At 40.6% G+C, this 27,653-nt stretch overlaps 1 pseudogene; it reads left to right on the forward strand.

Annotated features, from left to right (window-relative positions):
- The first annotated feature begins 5,455 nt into the window (after nt 1-5,455).
- LOC113606972 (protein lin-28 homolog A pseudogene) lies at nt 5,456-27,653 on the forward strand (annotated as a pseudogene).

Genomic DNA, 27,653 nt, shown 5'->3' on the forward strand with positions numbered 1-27,653 from the left:
CTGCATCGGCAGGCGGACTCTCAACCACTGCACCACCAGGGAAGCCCTGCTGGCATATTTTTAAGGAAGGTTCATGTATGCTTTCCAGATGAGAGGGTGGGGAATAGAAAAATCTGCACAGAAAATTGTTTCAAATTAACAAGACTATGGTATATGGTAACCAGTATGATTTCCCACAAGTTTTGCCATTTTCCCATAAATCCTATGTTTTGTATTTTGCAAAGCAAGAGTGATTAATTTGGAAAGAACACACACACACACACACACACACACACAGAAACACACATCGCCAAGAAGAGGAGAGCAAGACTTAATCTTGAAAGCTGATGTGTGGCTTGTGATTTGGATGCCAGTAATGATAAAACAGAGAACCTTTTAAGCTGAATTCATAGATACTCAGAGAAATAAGCTGAATGCCAATTTCATAGACATTGAAGTTTATGGCAACATCTTTCTCTTGGTTTGGGTTCTTCTTTTTATAATTATATTGCATTGTTATTAAAGGGCTCTTTGTCCTTCCTTGTCCTTCAAGCCAGATAGTCGAGAATGATCCTGATATTAAACCCAGAACACATGGTTTGAATTAGAAGCTGTAGGAAGATTCATCTCCAATATAAAGTCATTTGCAGGAAAAATATTCCAAGATACTGTATGTGTAAATTACTAACAAATGAATTCCCAGTGAATCTTTTCTCTCACCCTTTTGGTTCATTGAAACAGCAGGAAAAAAATATATTGCCAATAGAAATATTTTTATAACTTTATTTTTATTCACTTTGAGATATATCTTAGAGAACAAGTTTTTGAGAAGAACTCCAGCAAAACATGACTATGTATATTATAGATGATAAAAATTATTTTATGGTTTGATTTTGCACAAAATAAGATAAAACCCATATATTAGAGAGTTTGTATTGATATTTTTGTAAAGAAAAAAATGTGAAGCCATCATCCAGTATTACTCTAGGGAAGTTTTCTGGCCTGAGGGTTTAAAAATATTTTTATTTGTGTAAAAGTACAAAGTAAGATCAATTTTGTTTCCTTTTCATTAAATAGCAGTAGGCAATTTGTCTGCATTGCATTTAAGAGATACTTGTCTTCTTGCTTTTGGCAACATATGAAATTGTCTTGAAGAAGACCACAATTGATAGGAAAGAAGACATCTTTCATATTTGCATCGTATTTTGGATTCTAGAAAAAGTTGCTCTTTAAAAAGACTCAAAATTGATTTTTGACTTTTTAAAAAGCAATCTTCAGTGCCAGAGCAGAGTGATATCAGCCTTGGAGATACAGTGGGAACAAGATGGGCACAGCCCTGCCCTCTGGGTGTTAAATGACCCACTGAGGACTCCTGCTCTTCCCAGTCATAAGAAAACCATGTTCTGTGCAAGGATGGAGAGAATGCAAGCAAGAAAGCCAGCCAAAAAAATAATGATAACAATAATAACAGTTCTGTAAGGAGGCTTGTGCTTTGCATTATAAAATCACTTCCATCTTTACATTAGTCAAAAGATGTGCCTGAAAGCTTATTGCTTCTAAATCAGAAGGCTTCAAAGTCAATAAAGCTGATTATTAAGTGATTGTACTAAGTACAATCACCATTAATGTAAGTTCAAGTTTTCAAGGATAGCCTTATTGAATATTTTCCCGTATATAGAATCCTTCCTCTTTGGGGCAGCTGTCTGCATGGCAAGACACAGGAAGCTGAGAAGAGCATCTAACCTGCTTTTTGCTGTTGATAATATACATATAATTTAAAGAAGACTGCCATATAGAGCAAGATCAAGGGAAACTATGGAACGTGTTTATCACTAAACTTCAATTTATGATAAACTGTAGTCTATCTGTATTCAATTCAACCCAGATCTTCTATACTTCAAAAAGGAAACACTGGCCTTAACTTTCTCTCGCGAAGTCAAAAAAATGCTGTTTGTACCCGCTCCCTGGAGGCTGGAATCAAAGGGCTGCTGTTCCCTTTCTTCGAGGCTGGCTCTGACTGCCCCCACAAAAACTGCTAAGCAGCCCCCACAGTGACTGCTAGCAGATCCTGGAGAGGTCCTAGTCATGATTTCCACTACCCTGATAACCAGCCTATGTCTTTTTGCTTCCAGTGGCAGAAATATAAAAATAAAATTTCCGTATGCCTTGAAGGCCTCATTTAGAAAATGGGATCAATACGGATTCTTACCGCACCATGCATGGCTCTCCTAAACATAGTAAGAACTTCTGAACTAGAGAACTCTTGAGTACTTAGAATAAATGGCTAACACGAGGCTTACACCTCTCCAATAACCTTTCTTTTGGAGATATTTGTTGTGTAATGGCTGAAGTGTTATACAGGAGGTGGAGGAAAAAAAGCATTTAGTTAACACGTTTCTCATATTAATATCAGTGATATCAATACACTACCTGTATTGACCTGTCCTAAAGTCAAACACTGTAGAGCAGTGATGATTCAGAAGAGAACAGGATGACTTACTTCAGATAAAGCTGGACAAATCTTTATATAAAGAAATATTTATAGACCCTAAATGTTGACTGCTTTTTAAAAATAATAATAATAGTAATAATAATATAATGTAATGTAACATAATATAATTATAGCAATAACAGCTAACACTCATGAGCAGAAAATGTGGAACTCGCTTTCTGTGCATGAGATCATTTAATCATCACAGCAGCCGTATTGAGAGGAAAATGCTATTATTACCTTCATTTTACATATCAGTAATTGTCCAAAGTTATGTAGCTATAAGTAATGGATTCAGGACTCAAACCCAGGCAGTCTATTCACTATGCAACAAAACTAACATCCAGAAGAATAAAAAATTCTGGTATTATTTATTATAATTGAAAGAGTCAGGGTAAAAACTAAATAAAAGAAAGCTTATAATCTGTGGAAGTGGTGAAGGAACTAAATGTAGCACCTCTCAAACATTTCTTCATAGGAGAAAACAAAACACTTCTGTGATTAAATAGGTTTATGAAATACTGGAGTAAGCCAAGTGAAACAGTGTTTCTTGCTGGAGTGTGTCTCATGGTCTTAGTATGGAGATGTGCACTGTGAGTCTCTGAAATGGAAAGGTGGAAAGGAGCAGTCATTTAACCAAGAACACTTTTTTTCTTTTTTAATGGGACATGTCTGAAGAATTGAACTGATGTTTTCCAACGCAGGCTTGAGAAAAACTGACCTAATGCACAAACAAGGGAAGCAGAGGCTGGGTAAGGGGAAGGACGGCAGATGCCAAGTAGAGAGCTTATCAGCAAGTGAGATTGTTCACAGTCCACTTGTGGTTGGACTAAGTCACCTTATAATGGGCATTACTGAAATAGATAACGTAATCTAACATAACACAACATAATATACTTTCATTATTGAAAGTTCTGTAGGAATCCAGGAGATCAAGGAATCACTCTTCTGGCAGTTTCTTCTCCAAGGGGGAGGAGAGAGGCTGTTTACCCCACTTGAGCATGATGATGGCCCGAGTCCACCAACTGACAGCCTAAGAGGTAGCAACCTGGTACATCCTATGCTGGAGGGGACAAAGCAGCCACAAAAGAGGACTGCAAAGGCTTGGGCCGCTATCCAGTCAGGCTAATGTGGCTTGCTGTTTCCAAGGATCCATGGGACCAACATCAGAGGAGGAGAGAAGGCTGTGGAGAACACCTGATGGCAGCTTTGCTGGACATTTCTGGTGCATATGAGAGGCACCAACTGGAATGTGAATAATACAGTTCTCCTCAGGGCTTCCTGAACTTGTTGAGAGGAATTTAAGTGTGGCTAGAGTCTTCTCAATTCTGAAGCTGAGCCAGCAAAACAGTAACAATTGCAGATATCATTCTAGGAACCCTTAACCAGGTGCTGGGCACTCTTGTTAATGATTTTATATTATTTTATCCTCAAACAATCCTCTGATGTAGGCACTATTATTATTCTTATTTTACAGTTAAAGAGACCAAGGCAGAGTTCAGTTACTTGTATGAGGCAAAGAACTAGGAAACCAGAAACAAACAGCAGTCAAAGGAAGTTTTAAAATGTAGTTCCTACACCTCTTGCTTAAACCCTCCTGTGGTACCTCAACCATCTTAAGCCAAACCCTTTATCCTGGCTAAGGATCAAAGTAACCTGGCTTCAACCTGTGTCTCTGTTCTGGATATCATTTGCTGAGACACAAATTACCCTAAAATTTAGTGGTTTAAAACAACCACCATTGAATTCTATCTCATGATTTAGTATGTCAGGATTGGGCAAGGCTCAGCCAGGTGGTTCTTCTGTCTCATGAGGCATCTACTGGAGTCACTCAGTGATATTCAGCTGGCAACTAATCTGATCTGAGATGGTTTCCCTCATTTGTCTGGCACCTTGGCAGGGACAACAGCTGGAAGGTTTGGCCCTATCCTCTTCATGTATTTATTCTCAGGGCCTCTCCAGGTGGTCTCTCCAGCAGGTGGTCAGCCTTCTCACATGTCAGTTTAGAGCCACAGAATGACTAAAATGGAGGTGTCAGCCATCCTAAAGTCTAGGCTCAGAACTTGCCCAGCATCATTTCTGCCACACGCTGGGGTTCAACACAAACAGTTGGAGCCCACTCCAGATTCAAGGGGAGGGGAAATATACCCACCTCTCTGTGAGAGGTGTCTCAAAGAATGGGCGTTCATCTTTCACCTGCCATACTCTCCAACTTACCTCATCTTCCTCTCCCTCACTCTCAGTGCTCCAGCCTCATGGGATTTCTTGTTCTTCAAATGGGCCAAGGTTATTCCTCTCTCAGGACCTTGTGAGCCTGTGCCAGGAGTACTCTTATCCTCAAGGGTCCTTCATGTCATTCCGGTCTCAGCTTAAATGTCACTTCTTCATAGGAGCCTCCTCCTCACAATCTTGCATAGGGCTTTCCTCATTGCCCAGTCAAGCTCCCTGATTTACAGTAAGTCCCCTATATAAGACCCTTCAAGTTGCAAACTTTCAAAGATTCAAAAGTGTGTTTGCATGTCCAATCATGTTAGTTCACACGTCTGGCATATATTGTCACATGCGTGCATCCTCTACAAGTGGTTGTGCTTTTGTGTACTTTACTGTACAGTACTGTATAGAGTGCAGTAGTGCAGTATCTTTATTTCAAGCCCAGGATGTCTGGAAGCAAGCGTAAAAGCAGCGATGATGTAGCTGGTACTGCTAAGAAGTTCCAAACAATAACGATGGCAACAAAAGTGAAAGTAATTGAGAGAATGGAGTGAGGTGAAAAGATGGTAGACATCGCTCATTCTCATAACATGAATCGTTCAACCATCGGTCCGATTCTAAAGAACAAGGACAAGATCATGGAACATGTGAAGTCTGCTGTGCCAATGATGTCGACAATAATATCAAAGAAACGTGGAAATGTGATGGAGGAATCGGAGAAACTTCCCAGTGTGTGATTCAGGATCAGCATCAGCGTCAATCCCCATCAGTTTAATGCTGTTTCAAGAGAAAGCTAACTGCCTTTATGAAGACTTGAAGAAGAAACACGGCGAAGAATCAGAGGGTGCATATTTTAATGCCAGCAATGGCTGTTTTCATCAATTCAAGGCTAGAGCCAACTTTCACAATGTAAAAGTAAGCGGCGAGGTAGCGAGTGCAGATACGGTAGCGGCCCCGGAATTTCCTGAAACACTTCGAGAAATTACTGATGAGGGCACATATTTACCCAAGCAGGTTTTTCATGTGGATGAGACAGGACTGTACTGGAATAGGATGCCAGACCAAAGTTACATCAGAAAGGAGAAAAAGTTGATGCCAGGAGGACGAGGGGAAGATGGTGGAAGAGTAAGACGCAGAGATCACCTTCCTCCCCACAGATAAACCAGAAATACATCTAAACGTGGAACAACTCCTACAGAACACCTACTGAATGTTGGCAGAAGACCTCAGACCTCCCAAAAGGCAAGAAACTCCCCACATACGTGGGTAGGGCAAAAGAAAAAAGAATAAACAGAGACAAAAGGATAGGGATGGGACCTGCACTAGTGGGAGGGAGCTGTGAAGGAAGAAAGGTTTCCACACAAAAGAAGCCCCTTCGCAGGCAGAGACTGCGGGTGGAGGAGGGGGAAATCTTCGGAGCCATGGAGGAGAGCACAGAAACAGGGGTGCGGAGGGCAAAGCGGGGAGATTCCTGCACAGAGGATCGGTGCCGACCGGCACTCACCAGCCCGAGAGGCTTGTCTGCTCACCCGCCTGGGCGGGTGGGGCTGGGAGCTGAGGCTCGGGCTTCGGTTGGAGTGCAGGGAGAGGACTGGGGATGGCGGCGTGAACACAGCCTGCAGGGGGTTAGTGCACCACGGCTAGCCGGGAGGGAGACCGGGGAAAAGTCTAGACCTCCCGAAGAGTCAAGAGACTTTTTCTTCCCTCTTTCTTTTCCTGGTGCGCGAGGAGAGGGGATTAAGAGTACTGCTTAAAGGAGCTCCAGAGACGGGCGTGAGCCGCGGCTAAAAGCACAGACCCCAGAGACGGGCATGAGACACTAAGGCTGCTGCTGCTGCCACCAAGAAGCCTGTGTGCCAGCACAGGTCACTATCCACACCCGCCTTCCGGGGAGCCTGTGCAGCTCGCCACTGCCAGGGTCCCGGGATCCAGGGACAACTTCCCCAGGAGATCACACTGTGCGCCTCAGGCTGGTGCAATGTCACACTGGCCTCTGCTGCCACAGGCTCACGCTGCATCGTGCCCCTCCCTCCCTCCAGCCTGAGTGAGCCAGAGCCCCTGAATCAGTGGCTCCTTTAACCCTGTCCTGTCTGAGCGAAGAACAGGGAGTCCCATACAGGATAAATCCAAGGAGAAACACGCCAAGACACATATTAATCAAACTGTCAAAAATTAAATACAAAGAAAACATATTAAAGCAGCAAGGGAAAAACAACCAAAAACACACAAGGGAATCCCCATAAGGTTAACAGCTGATCTTTCAGCAGAAACCCTGCAACCCAGAAGGGATTGGCAGGACATATTTAAAGTGATGAAGGAGAAAAACCTGCAAACAAGATTACTCTACCCAGCAAGGATCTCATCCAGATTTGATGGAGAAATTAAAACCTTTACAGAAAAGCAAAAGCTGAGAAAGTTCAGCACCATTAAACCAGCTTGACAACAAATGCTAATGGGACTTCTTTAAGCAAGAAACACAAGAGAAGGAAAAGACCTACAATAACAAACCCAAAACAATTAAGAAAATGGGAATAGGAACATACATATTGATAATTACCTTAAATGTAAATGGACTAAATGCTCCCACCAAAAGACACAGATTGGCTGAATGGATACAAAAACAAGACCCATATATATGCTGTCTACAAGAGACCCACTTCAGACCTAGAGACACATACAGACTGAAAGTGAGGGGATGAAAAAAGATATTCCATGCAAAGGCAAACCAAAAGAAAGCTGGAGTAGCAATTCTCATATCAGACAAAATAGACTTTAAAATAAAGACTATTAAAAGAGATAAAGAAGGACACTACATAATGATCAAGGAATCGATCCAAGAAGAAGAAATAATAATTGTAAACATTTATGCACCCAACATAGGAGCACCTCAATACATAAGGCAAATACAAACAGCCATAAAAGGGGAAATCAACAGTAACACATTCATAGTAGGGGACTTTTTTTTTTTTTTTTTTTTTTTTTTTTTTTTTTTTTTTTTGCGGTATGCAGGCCTCTCACTGCTGTGGCCTCTCCCATTGTGGAGCACAGGCTCTGGACGCGCAGGCTCAGCAGCCATGGCTCACGGGCCCAGCCGCTCCGCGGCATGTGGGATCTTCCCGGACCAGGGCACGAACCCGTGTCCCCTGCATCGGCAGGCGGACTCTCAACCACTGCGCCACCAGGGAAGCCCATAGTAGGGGACTTTAACACCCCACTTTCACCAATGGACAGATCATCCAAAATGAAAATAAATAAGGAAACACAAAGTTTAAATGATACATTAAACAAGATGGACTTAATTGATATTTATAGGACATTCCATCCAAAAATAACAGAATACACATTTTTCTCAAGTGCTCATGGAACATTCTCCAGGATAGATCATATCCTGGGTCACAACTCAAGCCTTGGTAAATTTAAGAAAATTGAAATTGTATCACGTATCTTTTCTGACCACAACGCTATGAGACTAGATATCAATTACAGGAAAAGGTCTGTAAAAAATACAAACACTTGGAGGCTAAACAATACACTACTTTATAACGAAGTGATCACTGAAGAAATCAAAGAGCAAATAAAACAATACCGAGGAACAAAAGACAATGGAGACACAACGACCCAAAACCTATGGGATGCAGCAAAAGCAGTTCTAAGAGGGAAGTTTATAGCAATACAATCCTACCTTAAGAAACAGGAAACATCTCAAAAAAACAACCTCACCTTGCACCTAAAGCGATTAGTGAAAGAAGAACAAAAAACCACCAAATTTAGCAGAAGGAAAGAAATCATAAAAATCAGATCAGAAATAAATGGGAAAGAAATGAAGGAAACGGTAGCAAAGATCACTAAAAGTAAAAGCTGGTTCTTTGAGAAGATAAAAAAAAAATTGATAAACCATTAGCCAGACTCATCAAGAAAAAAAGGGAGAAGACTCAAATCAACAGAATTACAAATGAAAAAGGAGAAGTAACAACTGACACTGCCGAAAAACAAAAGATCATGAGGGAATACTACAAGCAACTCTAGGCCAATAAAATGGAAAACCTGGAAGAAATGGACAAATTTTTAGAAATGCACAACCTGCCAAAACTGAATCAGGAAGAAATAGAAAATATGAACAGACCAATCACAAGCACTGAATTGAAACTGTGATTAAAAATCTTCAAAGAAACAAAAGCCCAGGAGCAGATGGCTTCACAGGCGCATTCTATCAAACATTTAGAGAAGAGCTAACACCTATACTTCTGAAACTCTTTCAAAATATAGCAGAGGGAGGAACACTCCCAAACTCATTCTACGAGGCCACCATCACCCTGATACCAAAACCAGACAAGGATGTCACAAAGACAGGAAACTGCAGGCCAATATCACTGATGAACATAGATGCAAAAATCCTCAACAAAATACTAGCAAACAGAATCCAGCAGCACATTAAAAGGATCATACACCATAATCAAGTGGGGTTTATTCCAGGAATGCAAGGATTCTTCAATATACGCAAATCAATCAATGTGATAAACGATGTTCACAAATTGAAGGAGAAAAACCATTTGATCATCTCAATAGATGCAGAGAAAGCTTTCGACAAAATTCAACACCCATTAATGAGAAAAACCCTGCAGAAAGCAGGCATAGAGGGAACTTTCCTCAACATAATAAAGGCCATATATGACAAACCCACAGCCAACATCGTCCTCAATGGTGAAAAACTGAAAGCATTTCCACTAAGATCAGGAACAAGACAAGGTTGCCCACTCTCACCACTCTTATTCAACATAGTTTTGGAAGTTTTAGCCACAGCAATCAGAGAAGAAAACGAAATAAAAGGAATCCAAATCAGAAAAGAAGAAGTAAAGCTGTCACTGTTTGCATGCAGATGACATGATACTATACATAGAGAATCCTAAAGATGCTACTAGAAAACTACTAGAGCTAATCAATGAATTTGGTAAAGTAGCAGGTTACAAAATTAATGCACAGAAATCTCTGGCATTCCTATACACTAATGATGAAAAATCTGAAAGTGAAATCAAGAAAACAGTCCCATTTACCATTGCAACAAAAAGAATAAAATATCTAGGAATAAACCTACCTAAGGAGACTAAAGACCTGTATGCAGAAAATTATAAGACACTGATGAAAGAAATTAAAAATGATACAAATAGATGGAGAGATATGCCATGTTCTTGGATTGGAAGAATCAATATTGTGAAAATGACTCTACTACCCAAAGCAATCTACAGATTCAATGCAATCCCTATCAAACTACCACTGGCATTTTTCACAGAACTAGAACAAAAAGTTTCACAATTTGTATGGAAACACAAAAGATCCCGAATACCCAAAGCAATCTTGAGAACGGAAAACAGAGCTGGAGGAATCAGGCTCCCTGACTTCAGACTATACTACAAAGCTACAGTAATCAAGACAGTATGTTGCTGGCACAAAAACAGAAATATAGATCAATGGAACAGGATAAAAGCCTACAGATAAACCCACGCACATATGGTCACCTTATCTTTGATAAAGGTGGCAGGAATGTACAGTGGAGAAAGGACAGCCTCTTCAATAAGTGGTGCTGAGAAAACTGGAGAGGTACATGTAAAAGTATGAGATTAGATCACTCCCTAACACCACACACAAAAATCAGCTCAAATTGATTAAAGACCTAAATGTAAGGCCAGAAACTATCAAACTCTTAGAGGAAAACATAGGCAGAACACTCTATGACATAAATCACAGCAAGATGCTTTTTGACCCACCTCCTAGAGAAATGGAAATAAAAACAAAAATAAACAAATGGGACCTAATGAAACTTCAAAGCTTTTGCACAGCAAAGGGAACCATAAACAAGACCAAAAGACAACCCTCAGAATGGGTGAAAATATTTGCAAATGAAGCAACTGACAAAGGATTAATCTCCAAAATTTATAAGCAGCTCATGCAGCTCAATAATAAAAAAACAAACAACCCAATCCAAAAATGGGCAGAAGATCTAAATAGACATTTCTCCAAATAAGACATACAGACTGTCAACAAACACATAAAAGAATGCTCAACATCATTAATCATTAGAGAAATACAAATCAAAACTACAATGAGATATCATCTCACACCAGTCAGAATGGCCGTCATCAAAAAATCTAGAAACAATAGATGCTGGAGAGGGTGTGGAGAAAAGGGAACACTCTTGCACTGCTGGTGGGAATGTGAATTGGTACAGCCACTATGGAGAATAGTATGGAGGTTCCTTAAAAAACTACAAATAGAACTACCATATGACCCAACAATCCCATTACTGGGTGTATACCCTGAGAAAACCATAATTCTAGAAGAGTCATGTACCAAAATATTCATTGAAGCTCTATTTACAATAGCCCAGAGATGGAAACAACCTAAGTGTCCATCGTTGGATGAATGGATAAAGAAGATGTGGCACAAATATACAATGAAATATTACTGAGTCATAAAAAGAAACAAAATTGAGCTATTTGTAATGAGGTGGATAGACCTAAGTCTGTCATACAGAGTGAAGTAAGTCAGAAAGAGAAAGACAAATACCATATGCTAACACATATATATGGAATTTAAGAAAATAAAAATGTCATGAAGAACCTAGGGGTAAGACAGGAATAAAGACACAGACCTACTAGAGAATGGACTTGAGGATATGGGGAGGGTGACAGGTAAGCTGTGACAAATTGAGAGAAAGGCATGGACATATATACACTACCAAATGTAAGGTAGATAGCTAGTGGGAAGCAGCCACATAGCACAGGGAGATCAGCTCGGTGCTTTGTAACCGCCTGGAGGGGTGGGATAGGGAAGGTGGGAGACGCAAGAGGGAAGAGATATGGGATCATATGTATATGTATAACTGATTCACTTGGTTATAAAGCAGAAACTAACACACCATTGTAAAGCAATTATACTCTAATAAAGATGTTAAAAAAATAAAAAAAAAAATTTGATGCCAGTCTATAAAGCAGCAGACGATAGGCTAACTCTGTTGTTTGGTGGCAATGCTTCCAGCGATCTGAAGCTGAAGCCTCTCTTAGTTTATCATTCAGAGAACCCAAAAGCCCTTGAAAACATAGGCAAGGGCTCTTTTCCTGTCGTGTGGAAGAGTACCCCAAAGCCTGGGTTACACAGGCCATTTTCCAGGATTGGTTTTTCCACCACTTTATCCCTGAGGTAAAGAAATACTGCTTGGAGAAGGACGTCCCATTCAAAATTCTTTTGCTGCTCGACAATGCTCCAGGCCACCCTCCATTCATGGATGACTTTCACCCCAAAGTCAAAGTAGTGCATCTGCCAACGAATACTATGTCGCTCATCCAACTTATGGACCAGGGAGTCAAGAAATATTATTTTACATCATACTTTTCGTCAGGCAGTAAAGGCGAGTGACGAACCAGGAACAATCTTGCGACAATTTTGGAAGGACTATAACATCTACGAGGCCATAAAGAACATTGACTTTGCTTGGTGTGAGGTTATGGCCATCACCACAAATGAGGTTTGAAAGAAGCATTGCCCGCAGTTTGTTCATGATTTTCATGGATTTGAGAAGGTGAATGAGGAGTCCAAAGAAGTCTTCACTAACTTAGTGGCCCTCAGCAAGAAGCTGGAGCTAGATCTGCAAGAGGACGACTTCACTGAACTCCTTGCTGTGCAACACCAGGAGCATACTAATGAAGACCTGATGGAATTGGAGGCCCAGAGAAAGGACAAAGAGAGACAACAGGAAGAAGAAGTAACTGAAGAACCAAAGAGATTCACGACGCAGGAAATGGCAAGGGAATTTTCTTTATTTGAGGAGGCAATGTTAGTGTTTGAGGCACAGGACCTGAATGTAGAATGGTACACGAAGGTTGCAGCAGTTGTTCAGAACGCAATCTAGTGCTACCGTGTCATCTATGATGAGAAAAAAAGAGCTACTACCCAGATATCACTGGATCGTTTCTTCAAGAGGGTAGATAGAATCGAATCCAGCAGGGAACCAGAACCTGTGCCATCAACGTCAGGAGTGAGTGAAATTGTAGCTTGCCCTCCATCTCCAACTGCTAACAGTCCTTCAGCTCTACCATCTCCTACCTCCTCTCCCTCCTCCAGTCAGTAACTCTTCTTGCCTGTTCACACAATGCCAGCCCCTGGATGGCAGCTGTTGTACTGTACTACTGTGTTTTTCAAGGTACTGTACTGTAAGATTAAAAATGTTTTCTTTTTTGTGTGTGTGTTTGTTTTTAATGTATTATCTGTGTGAAAAACATTATAAACCTATTACACTACAGTACTATATAGCTGATTGTGTTAGCTGGGTACCTAGACTAACTTTTTTGGACTTACAAACAAATTGGAGTTACGAACACACTTTTGGAAAAGAACTCGTTTGTATGCAGGGGACTTACTGTATTTTCATGACATTACTGCCATCACTGTGAAATAATGTGTGTTCTCGTTTTCTTTTTTTTTTTTTTTTCCTGTTTACTCCAAGTAGAAGGGAAGACCAGGGAAATAGGGACTTCGTCTATCCTGCTGGCTCACTCATTCTCAGCACTTAAAACCATACTTGGCACAAAATAAGTCTTCGGTAAATATTTTTCAAATGAAAGTATAAAGCAGAGAATTGAGGGTCAAAACTAGATCTGACTGACTTCAGAGATAAACCGAACTATCCTTGCAACCTTTTGAATTTCAGGCAGATATGGTCAGTGTAGGCCCTAGGGCAAAATATTACGTAAAGAACACAGCTCGTGGACACAGTGAAATAGAGATTCACCAGCAAGGAAGCTGCAGCCAGGCTAAACTACTGAAAATTCAAAGAGAATACGCCATTCCAGCAAAACCCAAACATTTATTTGTCTGACTTAGTTTTAAGCAATTTTTGTTTTGACCTTTGGAGATGAAAGATCTCCAAGGTATGGTGTTGCCTCAAGGCCTCCTGCAGCCCAGGTCTTGTTTCTGGCTAGACTCCTCCAACTCTGCTTTGCCAGGCCTATACTACTGAGTTTCACCCTGTCCAATCTGGAATTGGGCCACAACCATGTTTGTGCTGAGGCTTTAGTGAAACACGGTTTATAAACACTTGTTTCCTCTGAGTCACTGCACAGACTTGTCCCTTCAGTACAAACATTCTGTTTGGTTTTATAACTGGGGAAGGAGGAGGTGGGAGCCAAGGCTAACTGGATCATGTTTGAAAGGAAAGGGGAAGTGAGAAAATTTAAATAGATTTTTCTATATTGGTGAGAGTTACAAAGGAACACTTATCTGGGTTTCAGAGGCATGCAGAGTTTCATCTTTATTTATTTATTTGCCCTACTAAGAAAAAAATGTTCACAGAGTAATTTTTTCCTCTTAAGACTCCATAAAAATGCTGGAAACATGGCAAAAGTTTTACAAAAACAATTTAAGAACAATTGACGCACACATAACCTTTTTTTTTTTAAGTTTATATTAAATGCCCTTTACTATAGAAAAAGGAATTTTGCTTCTGATTTCCAGGCATTGTTGACTATATTATCCTTTAAATAACCACATATTAGCTTTTATCATTATAAATTTTCTGTGACTTATGCATTTCAGATCAAAAGAATTAATTCTTTATTTTCTGCCTTTTAAACAAGAAATTCTAACTCATAACTTAGTGCCAGGCTTCTCATCTGTAGAATTTGGCTTATAATAATAATACTTTCTGATAAATAACTCATAAAGTTATTATGAAACCCAGATATAATTAAATAATGAATATAAAAATATGATGCCTAATTTATTCATTTGGGGGAAATGTTTCCCACCATACCAAGCAATTCTCAGACACCAGCTGGGTGGCCTACAACTCAATTCTGACACTATCTCCCAGGAGACAGTCCTTCAAGACTGTCCCCCCAGCCCCACTTCAGACACCAATAGCAAGTCCAGGTGGTTACCTGTGCTTCTGACTGACTGACTATAGATCGAAGGTTCCAATGACCCCCCTCCTTGAGTTTGATTAATTTAATAGAGCTGTTCATAAAACTCAGAAAATCATTTTACTTACTAGATAACCAGTTTATTATAAGAGTGTATAACTCAGGAACAGCCAGATGGAAGAGATGCACAGGGCAAGATATGTGGGAAGGGGCACACACTCTCCCTGAATATCCAGTGTTCACCAACCCAGAAGCTCTCCAAAACCCAACCATTTTAGGTTTTTTATGGGGGCTTCATTACATAGTCATGATTGAATAAATCATCAGCCACTGGCAATTGATTTAAACTTCAGCCCCTCTTCCCTTCCTGGAGGTCAGGGGAGTGGGACTAAAAGTTCCAACCCTCTAATCACACACTTGGCTCCCATGGTGGCCAGCCTCCACCCCTAGGTTACCTAGGTACTTTCCAAAAGTCACCTCATTAACCTAAAAAAAATCTTAAAATTGTCTTACCTTTATCACTCTTGTCATTTAAGAAATTCCAATGGTTTTAGGATTTCTGTGCCAGAAACAGTGACAAAGACCAAATATGTGTTTCTTATTATAGATCACAATATTTTAGCCAGTTATGTGCCTGTGGGTTTTTCCAGAGGGTTGCACTATAGCTCCCACCACCACCCCCAGACGCCTCCACAAGGCAGGCTGGAAGTACCAGGAATTAACTTTCTCACCCCCACCAGTCTGCAAGCAATGAGTGATGGGAATGTGTGCATTAATACCCCCTGCTCCTTCACCTCCCGAGTGGGATAATTCCAGGGCATGTGCTTTATAATTTTCCTGGAGTTTTCTCATGGGAATAAGCTTCATTTGTCCACTCTGGTAGCTGGTGAAATAACACACCTCTTCTTCCCTGCCTTCCCTTTTCTATATCAATTCCTTTTTCCCCTGCTGGTGTTTCATGGGATATAGTATTTGCACTTGAATCCTGGTCTTAGGAATTACTTCCAGAGAAAAATCCACATGGAGATAGTTTTCTTTCTTACAAAGTTATGGTTATAATGCCCAGATGAGTCAGTTAGCTTTGTACAAAATAAAATCTCCATTTTATTACCACATCTAACTATCTTATTAATCTTGGTTATTGTTATTACCTTATAAGTATCTAAAAATATAGTAAGAAAATGTATATTTTTAAAAGTTTTTTAATACACACTGCCTCAATTAATTTTCACAAACAGCCCTAAGAGATAGAGAAAACGGAGACTGGAAGAGGTTAAATGACTTGCCAGGAGTTAAAGGGTCAGTAAGTAAGAGAATTGTATCTCCTACCTGATGTAGGAGGCCTTCAGGGAAGACTATGGCTAGGTGGGCAAGTGACCAGAGCTCCCTCCAGGCATATCAGTCAATGGGTCAATGTAGCACAGTGAATTCTAGAATATAAAACCTGGTTGAGATGGGATGTAGGAGAGTGGGGTAGGAAGCCACCTAAAATACTCTCTACCTTGGCATGGATTATTTCAGGAATCTCCATAGAGATGAGCTGATATGTAGATTATAGTAAAAAAGTGAGGGGAAGGAAAGAGCTTTGTGAGGACAACAGAGGAATATATGCTGTGGTCCCTGCTCTCAAGGAGCTGGCAATCCTGTTAGGGAGCCAAGCTATGTGCCCGCTAAAGAATCAAGAACTCTATAATTGAAGGACAAAATATAAAACCCGATGGCAAGTGATAAAATGATTAGTTTGAGCTGGAGTAACTGAAGTTGGCTTCATGGAGAAGATAGCCTTTTAGACTGGGCAGTCTTGGAAGCAATAGCTACAAAGTACATGAGACAAAGGTAAATAAGTCTCACCCTCAAGGAGCTCACCAGTATATAAAGCACCATATCTGGGACATATCAGAGGATCAATATACATTGCTTTTTCTTTCTTTACCCTGGATAGAGTCACCGAACTTTAAGGAGAGGCAGCTAACCATGTGGATTAAAATGACACAACATCTATTTCTCATGGAGCATATCTGTGCTTTGGAGGAAGGAAGCTTGTGTACCCTGTTAAGAATCATGCTCCTTGTCACCCCGGTAACTGACAGCCATAGAACACTCTGTATGGCCATCTTACTGCAGCCTCTGTCCATTGCAGGGCAGGAGAACAAGATGAAGTGAGGGTGGGAAATAAATTGAAGGTGAAAATGTATGTTCACAGAAAACATTTCATTTTAATTTATGCTTCTTTATAATGAGCCACAAAAGTATGTAGGAAAAAGGGGGACATATTTTATATTCTTCTCGTGTTTGCTCCATAAGGACACCGGTATTGGAAAATAAAAAGTGAAAGTGGAGGATAAAACAGAGCACTAGTTTTGGAGGCACAAAGACTAGATTTGGCAAGTCTCTTAAAGTCTCTAAACCTCACTTTCCTACTTTTTAAAATGGGGGTAAGAATAATAATATCTTTTGCAAAGAATTTATGAGGTTCAAGGCATGATGTGGTGGTTTTAAAATATGTCCAAAAATTCTTTAACACTCTTCCTTCAAAAGGTAGAATCTAATCCTCCTCCTCTTGAATGTGTGCCAGACTTAGTGAATCACTTCTAATAAATCACATACAATGGAAGTGATGTTATGTGAGTTCTGAGTCTAGATCATAAAAAAGGAAGGCTTCTACCTGTTCATGATCTGGGGGAAACCTGCCACCATGTTATGAGGATACTCAAGAAGCCCTATAGAGAGACTCACATGGAGAAAACAGAGGCCTCACACCAATAGCCAACACCAACTTCAAGCATGGAAGTGGTTATTCCAGCCCCATTCAGCCACCATCCTGATTGCAACCTGAGAGACCATGAGCCAGAAATGATCAGTCAAGATGCCTCTGAGTTTCTGACTGACAGAAACTATGAGAAATAATCAATGTGTTCTAAGTCACTAGGTTTGGGGTAATTTGTTACACAACAATAGGTAACTAATATACATGATCACATTAGCCAAAATCTTGCTAAAGAATGAAAGGTGATATTTTTCAACAGTGGTTTGAATATATGGATGGTTAAAGTGAAGTGGAGAGGAAAGAACACTGAACTAGGACCAAAACAACTTGGATTCTGGTCCCAGTGCAGCCATGAGGTAATTGTGACAAAGGCCTAACTTCACACTTTAGTCTCTACTGTCTTCATCTCTAATAAAGAGAGTACTTTCTGGGAAGCCTCTAGCTCTCTGATTTCTCATTCTCTGAAGGCTAATTTGACTCCTGGGTTTATGATGAGTTGTTTCCTGATCAGAACATCATGTGTACACATGAACACTTTCTGCCCCTGAGGCGTTTCTGGTAATTCCTTGTCATGCGGCCAACCAGTCTTAAAATCTGTGGATGTATTGGCCAAAACCTACCCCTTCCAACCAGCTTACAGATATACTTGAAATTCCACAATTAAGAATTGATTCCTTGGCTTTGTCTCAGATTAAAATGTACATTCCAGCAAGATCCCTTGTATTAATTTCCTATTGCTACTATAACAAGTTATCATAAACATAGAGACTTAAAACTACACTTTATTACCTTATAGTTCTAGAGATCAAAAGTCCAAAATCAGTCTAGAGGTCAAAAGCCCAAAATCAAGGCGTCAGCCAAGCTGTGTTTCTTCTGGAGGCTTCAGAGAGAATCCATTTCCTTGTGTTTTGCACATTCTAGAAGATCCCTGCATTCCTTGGCTCCTGGCTCCACGTTACTCTAACTTCTGCTTCTGTCATCATATCTCCTTTTCTGACTCTGACCCACCTGCTTCCCCCTTCTAAGGACCCTTGTGATTACATGGGACACACCCCAATTGGAAAATCCAGGATAATCTCCCCATTTCAAGATCATTTACGTCACGTCTGTGAAGTTTCTTCTGCCATGTAAGATAACATATTCATAGGTTCTGAGAATTAGGATGTCAACATCTTTGGGGGCCATTATTCAGCTTACTGCTTTCAAATTCTTACTTTGAAGTTATTTATCTGTCACTCTCAATTATGCAAGCCCTAGCCAAGAACTTGAAATTAGTCAAAGAAAGCCTTTAAGACACCAAAATATATTCATAAAGTCCATACAATTTAATCATAAGAGAGCTCCCTCAGGCTGTCACTCAATTAAGTTCAATGAATATAGATAAGGCATTTACTATGTATAATATCATTAGATGCTCTAAGGAATACCAAGAACTCTAAAAATTAGTTCTGGCCTTTTAAAAGACTTGCTATCTAAGAAGTATAAGACAAGTGCATAAATAACTGCAATACAAGGCAAAATGTGGTCACGCTATCTCATCTATACAATATTCAGTAGAAAAGAGAACATAAGGAAGACTACTATCAGATGAAGATTTTAAGGAAAATGTCAGGGGGATTGAGGGGAAGGAAACAAAGATGACACTAAGTATCCATGCCTAGGTAACTAAATAAAATGAGGAAGTCACCATCAGCTTGATTACGGAAGTCAGAATGGCCACAAGGGTGTGGGGGGCTGGTCTCAGGCATGCGATGGGCACGGTGGTTCAAGAACTATTCTAGAATATCTAGATCAGGATACCCAGCAGGTATTTGGAAATAAGATATGCATTTTGGAGCCAAAAACAGAAGCTAGTATTGGAGATATAAATGAGAAAGTCGTTTCTACAGAGATAGAAATTGACACTTTGGAAGTAGGTGAAATAAAAAATAAGAGAATTTAAGAGGACCAAAGAAAGAACTTCTAAAAGACAGGAAGAAAGAGAAGAACAAGCAAAGGAAAGAGAAATAGTCAGAGAAACAGGGAAATCAGAACAATGAATACCATAACACACAATTGTAAAGCAATTATACTCCAATAAAGATGTTAAAAAAAAAAAAAGAAAAGAAAGGGTCAGCACTACAGGCAATTGTAAGATACCAATGTGAAGGCAGAGTTGGAAGAGAAGCTCACTTTTAGAGACTATTTCCACCATTCAGAGGCAATAAACGAAATAAATGCAAGGGCATATGTAATAGTAAAATAATTAAGAAATTATGAATTTTGACAATGTGCTACCTGTGCTTTTAATAGAATGTATTTAATTATATGTTTATAAAATTTAATTTTTAATAATGGTTGTGTTTAACAACAACAGATAATTCCTAAAAATGTAAATGACTGGCAATTGCAAGACAGAAAGGGCCTGTTGCAGGCTGGCTTAAAAATTCACAAATTCATCCAATAATTCATTCATTCACACTGATTTCATCTCTGCACTTTGCTAGAGCCTGAGTTAGTCATTGAGAAGATAAATATGAATAAGAGACAACCTTTACACTTGAGAATCTCAGGTTAATGGAGAAGACATACTTGCAAACAGACCCTAGAAATAAGTATAATGAATGCTGTAATAGAAATATGTACAGGTCTGACAAGAGTACAGAAGAGGGAATAATCAGTCCTGCTGCACTAAAAAAAGAAGCCATACTCTTTAGCAGAAATTATAATCTACCTGGTAGTAAAACATGACAAATAGGACCTCTGGCTATGCAGTCAGGTGGACCTGGGTTCAGATACACTTCTGCTGTTTATCAGTATTCAGTGACTAAGTAATCTTCATCTGTAAAATGTGGCTAATAATACCTATCTCACAGGTTGCTGTGAAGACTCTTGGAGATGATGTCTACAAAACATTTAGCAAGTACTCAATACCTAGCTTGCAATACATTACATCAGGTGTTCTTATTTTAGTGGTTCCCCCACTGTGTTCAAATGAAAATGAAGTGCTTGTAGTTTTCTGAGTACAACGTTCTTCTTCAGGGTCTGTGCCTTTGTCTGGTGAATTCCTGCTCATTCTTTAAAATTTAAGGCAGGGCTTCCCTGATGGCGCAGTGGTTGAGTGTCCGTCTGCCGATGCAGGGCACATGGGTTGGTCCCGCGGTCCGGGAAGATCCCACATGCCGCGGAGCAGCTGGGCCCGTGAGCCATGGCCGCTGAGCCTGCGCATCCTGAGCCGGAGCCTGTGCTCTGCAACGGGAGAGGCCACAACAGTGAGAGGTCCGTGTACTGCAAAAAAAAAAAAAAAAAAAATTTAAGGCAAACATCTTGCCTCCTCTGTCAAGTTAGTCATTCTCTCCTTGTGTCACCACCACTTAAATACTTCATTGTGGCACCAATCATGGGATAACTTTGAACTGAGGATCCCTTGAGGGCAGGGACCATGTTTTATTCCTCTTGGTCTCCCTAGTCCCTGACACAAAGTAGACACAAGATAAATGATCAATTAGTGACCATATTAAATAGGAAAAGATAAAAATTTAAGTGAAGGAAAGATGTAAGATTCTAGAGACTTTAAGTTTTTTAAAAGTTCTTGCTATTTGATCGGTAATTCTAACTCAAGGAGCTAATTAGGAAATAATCCTAATTAGAGAAAATGTACAAATATTAAAAGGTTTTTGCAGTGTTATTTACAAAGTCACAAACCATAATAAAGAAGGTAAACATCTAATAATGGAGACATGATTTACATTGAAAATATTTATAACTACTTGACAAAATATTATGCAATCATTAAATATGATGGGTAGAAAAACTATACAATGACAAGGGAACATGCCAATGATATAAACATATGTGGAAAAAGAAGAATGCAAAATTAAAAGTATTATCTAAATGCACACAAACACAGATGCATGTGCACGTATACACACAAAAAATGGTTTGAAGAGAAATACACTGAACTGCCCAATGAAGCTAGTGATTTATTTCCTTTACTGGAGAAGAGACCATCTCAAAATTCATCTTCTACATTTCTATAAATAATGTATTATTTTTACAAAATTTTAAAAATCATAATGTACTATTCAACATGGGCCCCTGAATTTCCCTAGGAATGTTCAGCAGCCTGGGGGCAGGATCAGAGGAACCTGATGGTTGGGCTTGCTCAGAAGTGAAGCAATTGGGGGATCCTAATTAAAGTATTGTGGGGCTTCTCTGGTGGCGTAGTGGTTAAGAATCCGCCTGCCAATGCAGGGGACACGAGTTCAAGCCCTGGTCCGGGAGGATCCCACATGCCGCGGAGCAACCAAGCTCATGCGCCACAACTGCTGAGCAGGCACTCTGGAGCCCACGAGCCACAACTACTGAAGCCCGCACACCTAGAGCCCATGCCCTGCAACAAGAGAGGCCACCACAATGAGGAGCCCGCACATTGCAATGAGGAGTAGTCCCCGCTCACCGCAACTAGAGAAAAGTCCATGCACAGCAACGAAGACTCAACACAGCCAAAGATAAATAAATAAAATAAAAATTAAAAAAATAAAGTATTGTGGGCTTGGCTCACAACAAGGTCCAGTCTGGGTATGGAAGCATATTAAAAACCAGAAAAGGGTCATGGTCTGAGAAAATGTGGTCAGAGAGGAGACTTTTAAAGCTTTATATCTTGGAAATAGAGTCATTCTGAAAGCCAAGCTGAAACAAATGGATAGCTTTGTTTGGTCTTACTTTAAGACACTATTTTAATAAGTTAATTCATAGAAGCAGTCAGTTGAAGGAGAAATAGTAAACCAGGATGGATGGTCAAAATTGCTGGATACTGGTTCTCCAGCAATGAGAAATAGGAGCTGACTCTATAGAGGTGGCAAGCACAAAGACCCAGAAAAAACTGCAAAAACACGGGGACCCTGGGAAGGGGCAAATGATATACATTCATGAAAGATATTGCATTACATTGCAGTATGAATTATGGTATAGCAACTTGTACTTGAAACAATGATTCGTATATTACAAACATGAACCTAGTATCTTCCTTTAAAAAATGTCAAAATCAATGGGAAAATGTAAGTGAAAACACTTTGTAGTATGTAAAGTGCTACACAATTGGTCAATTATTATTTTTAATACCCTTAGCATATGAAGATAGCGATACACATAATGCATTTTAAAATGTAGCTATCCAAGACAATTAATTTTTAATTGGCACTTAAAAGTATAATCTTCGTTTATCTGGAAATTTTATTTATGTAGAATGCCTCATTTGCTAATACTGCTGAATAAAAAAGACATTATTGTCCCAAAGGGATGATATCTCATAACTTAGAACAAATGAGTTATTCTGATTCTTTCCAGAGCAAATTTTGAGAGAGAGAGAGTGAACGTAATAGCTCGAGGCATCTGGGAGAAGGGATGCCATAGATGTGGAAAGAAGGAGCAGAAAGAAGCAGTGGGGTTGTCTAAAATAAACTTTCCTTACTTCTCACTTTTGCTAAGTGTTGGCCAGTGAATGGCTGCCAGGCTGCAAGCCAAATTCCAAAAGGACAAGTAAATAAACAGTTAATGCTAGTTATTCTGCAAATTTGCACATGCCACCCACACAAGCACTAAATTAAACTTTCCCCAACTGAAATCAGCTGCAGGCAAGTAAGAATTGTTATCTATTCCTTCCTCATTAGGTATCCTTACTGTGACTTTGGCTCTGGGGAACGTTTTGGTTATCAAGCAAGCAAATAGTTAATTTGAGCCCTTTTTCTTGTCTGATCCCTTCCTGACTACAGCAGCTATACTTGCTGTCCTTGAGGAGAAGCTACAGACAGTAGTGTGGTCAGATTTATACTTGTAGAAAAAAACAAGCGCACGTTCTCTGAAATGTCTTAACTTTGACCAGTTTAAACTGGATTTTATTGCTGCTTGATTTCCAGAGGGCCATGTGCCTGACTGCCCAGGGGAATAGATAGTGTTCAAAATGAATATTGAAATACCGAGTCATTATTTGCTCTGGGGGAGTGCCAGAGCTGCCTGCTGCCTGGGTTTTAGGGGAGCAGAATAAAGCGTTCCTATTTTAAAGACCCAGAATAAAAGTATTCTCCGTAATCCTTTCCAGCAAGAACAAAACGAAGCCACTGCAAACAGTGATGAATCAAAATAATATGTATGATGAGAAAGAGCTTTTTTTTTTTTTTTCGGTATGTGGGCCTCTCACTGTTGTGGCCTCTCCCGTTTGTGGAGCACAGGCTCCGGACGCGCAGGCTCAACGGCCATGGCTCACGGGCCCAGCCGCTCCACGGCATGTGGGATCTTCCCGGACCGGGGGAACGTACCCATGTCCCCTGCATCGGCAGGCGGACTCTCAACCACTGCGCCACCAGGGAAGCCCAAGAGCATCTTTTTATTGTTACCAAAATGTTGGCGATGGGGCCTAGGACCAGTCATTCTAAGTGGATGCCTCACCTCCCTGCCTAAGACTTGTATGCAGATTAAATTAGTAAAAAATGAATGTCAAGGGCAGTTTGAAAAGGGGACAGGGAGTACATTATCAGCCTTCCCAACAACCTCCAGCCTCCTGTCTGAGTAGCTTAAGCAGAAGGGTAACTGTAGACGTGTAAAGCACATGCTTGTTTTAAATCTCACAGCATCTGAGCTGGCACCCTCTGAATGATTAATTTATCAAAGGCAGAGGCAGCTAGGCATCTGATCGGAAGAACGGGCTAAGGCTTCCCCAGGCACTTTTCTGAAGGCTGGCAGTTATAAAGGTCATCCTGCTATCCGAGGAAGTAATTTCACGGGCCAGTGGCGATTCTGCCTTGGGTGATGATAGACAAAGTTGCAACCAGTCATGATATTGGGGATCCCCCACTATGTAGTGATGAAGAAGAGTAATTCTGTTGAATTCTGATTACTTTGGAGGAGTAATGCAAAGAAAACTAATTTTCCCCGTGGAGGTAAATTGTGTACCATTTGAGGTAAATGGCCCTCACCTGAATTGGATCCTAGGCTCCTATTAGGAAAAAATATCCTGTTTTCCTTTCAGAAGGTAGCATTTCACTTAATTATAAAAGTATATCATAAAACATTTTTTTAAAAATAAGGCCCCCTTACCTAACCCCCTGCCCTTGAAGACTACAACATGAAGTTATGGGTCCCTGTTTGGATGGGACCAGATTGGAATGTTGGGTCAGAGTGCAACATTCACGATGTATAAAAGATGGGACTTCTGATTTGAGTGAAAGCCAACACTGGAAGTGTCTGTAACCATAGTAACCAAATCAGAAGCACGTATTAACGTTAAGCAAAAACAACTGGCAGTTTGCCTAGGCATCACTTAGAAGCATTAACTTCCTAAGGTGAGCGCTGCAAATAAAAAGTCTATAGAATGATGGTTCTGCAACAGGCACCCAGTTCAGCAGCACTCATTTGTTCTCCCTGAGAAAACCACTTCACGGACCTGCCACAGTGCTGGGGGCTGCAACAGGGGCTGCAGACATAGAAGCATCTCGTGAGAGCAGGGAGCAGAATCCATTCCTGGACTGATTTCTGAGATTCTGTGCCTCTTTCTTATTGAGTGTATTGCAATTATGGATTTATATCTCCCTAATATTGCCTTTATTGTAATCCAGATGCACAAGTCCACCGAAATGTTGTAATTCCCACTGTAAGTAATATCAGGGTAGGCTCAGACCCTTGTAAGGACAAGGCATTGCCTTCCCATGGAATGTATAGGGTTTCAGGGACCCTACGATGGAATTTTACAGGTCCCCAATCTGATCAGGACTGTCAGCAAGATGTGAGGAACAGAATACAAGCTTTTAGCTTCAGAAGACCTGAGTTCAAGTCTAAGTTCACTCATTTACTTCCTGCATAACTTTGGGCAGCCTGTTTCAGGCTCAGTTACTCTATCTCTCAAATGGGGATAGCTTCCACCTTAATGAGTTCACAGGATTAAATGAGATACTATAGCACAGGGTACTTGTCTTGCCCCATTAGAAATAAGCACTTTTTTGTGTGCCCTCATAGCCCATTTTATTACATTTATATCTCTTAAAAGGCACCCTGCAGCTTGGTTCTTAATACTTTTACATGTCTAACTCATTAAATTATGAGCTCTTTGAAAGTAGAAATAGTACCTTATATTCATTTCTTGTATCCCTAATCCTGAACCTAGTTTATTTATATGAATTAGCACATTTATATAATTTGTATTATAAGGAGTTCAATAAATACACATTTAACTGAATTTAATTCAATTAAGTTGAGTTGAATTGAATTTGCTATCTTATTTGCTCCTCAACTACCACTTCCAACTGGGAGTATCTTCACTGAGCAGTAGGCAGTGCTGAGCAGCTTGGGCAAGGGGGAATCTGGAATGGATTCAATCAGAGTTTGGGGTGGGGTTGAAGCAGCAAACCATAGCACTGTAGGAGCTGTGTCTGCCATGACTTTCTGTACAGGCTGAGGGAGTAGAGTCAAATCTAAACATTGGAGCCATGCTTATGGTGCCGTTACTATTTTTCTTACCTAGCTGAGATGACCCTTTCAATAGTTTCACTTTTCCTAATTTGTTTCTCAACTTCTAGATCCAGGATGTTTTCTCTAAGAAAAACTGTATCCATTGGATAAGAGGTGAAAGATTGGAAATGACTTTGGGGATGAGAAGTAAATTTGTATCATCCTCTTAATACTTATTTTTATATTATGAATTTTTTAGAGAAGATATATGCCCTCTATCTTTCACTGGTGAATCACTGAGATTTTGTATTGGAAAGTGTATTTATAAACTTCAAAAGACTTTACTGAGTTAAGATGCTATTACAAGAATAAAAGTGTAGCATGGGTTCAGTTGCCTCTGTTCCATCACTTTTAACTTAGAGAATTTGTAAACTTGGATTCAGGTCCTGGAGCCAGCTCCTGTGTGCAGCTGTCAGGAATGTCATAGCTGAGTCCAGGTGTTCTGTGGAGCCATCCTCCCATCCCCAGGATCTCCTCTCCATTGCCTGGGCCACCCATTAATTGGATCTTTGCCTGCCTCATACCAATTATGCTCTCAAGCATAGGACAAATCTAAACCAAGTTCCTTTTGGTGTTTTTAGGGGTTAGATATTCTTGACTTTGCAGTCATGTGGTACTTCATTATCTTGTATGAGCATTGCTTTTGTGGCCAGCATCACTTCAGGAAGTGCAGAGCACCCTGGCTAAAAGTGAGTCCTGGAGTGTTTCCAGTTCTTCTAAAAGGGAAGTTGATGCTGTAGTAGTATCTGGCATTCCAAACTTTGCAATGCAAGAAATTCTATCTTTCAAAAACAGGGGTCATAATAACAGCAAACACTTCTATAGTACTTTCTATGTGCCAAGAACCATTCTAAATTATTTCTGTCATACCTATTTAGTTAATTCATACTAGGACCCTGTGAGGTAGGTTATTTTTAGTAACCCAATACTATACATAATGAGTCTGGGGTACAGAGAAATAAATGCCTTGTGCAAGGTTATATAGCTATGCAGTAGCAGTGGCAGCATCTGAACCCAGATAGGAAGGTTCCAGACTCTTACTTACAAGGCTATTCATTGAAAGGGGGTGTAGAAAAGCAAAAGACACAAATTCCAAAATCTCATTATAGCAAGTAATTTCAACTATTTCCCCTCATTAATACTCTTTCTGCCTCCGGACTTCTCTGGGGCCAGCAACTGGCCAGCCAGGGGCCCAGGACCCCGGGCTCAGCCAACTGCCATGGGCTCTGGGGTCAAACCAGCAGTTTGCAGGTGGTGGCGCCGAGGCGCCTGAGGAGTCGCAGGAGGATGCGGCCAGGGCGCCCGTGGAGCCGCAGCTGATGCACGGAGCCAGCATCTGTAAGTGGTTCAACTTGCACATGGGATTCGGCTTCCTGCCCATGACGGCCTGCGGGGGATGCCTTTGTGCACCCGAGTAAGCTGCACATGGAGGGCTTCCGGAGCCTGAAGGATGGTGAGGCCGTGGAGTTCACCTTTAAGAAGTCCGCCAAGGGCCTGAATCTCTCAGAGTCACCGGCCCTGGTGGGGTGTTCTTTATTGGGAGCAAGAGGTGGCCCAAAGGGAAGAACAGGCAGAAACGCAGATCAAAGGGAGACAGGTGCTACAACCGGGGAGGTCTAGACCATCATGCCAAGGACTCCAAATAGCCACCCAGCCCAAGAAGTGCCACTTCTGCCAGAGCATCAACCATATCGTAGCCTCGTGTCCACTGAAGGCCCAGCAAGCTCCCAGCTGACAGAGAAGGCCAGCCTGCTTTCGAGAAGAGGAAGAAGAGATTCACAGCCCTGCCATGTTCCCAGAGGCCCAGAATTGA

This window comes from Aethalodelphis obliquidens, unplaced genomic scaffold (assembly GCF_003676395.1).
Source record: "Aethalodelphis obliquidens isolate GAN/ISIS:26980383/991018 unplaced genomic scaffold, ASM367639v1 scaffold46, whole genome shotgun sequence".
Taxonomy (NCBI): Eukaryota; Metazoa; Chordata; class Mammalia; order Artiodactyla; family Delphinidae; genus Aethalodelphis; species Aethalodelphis obliquidens.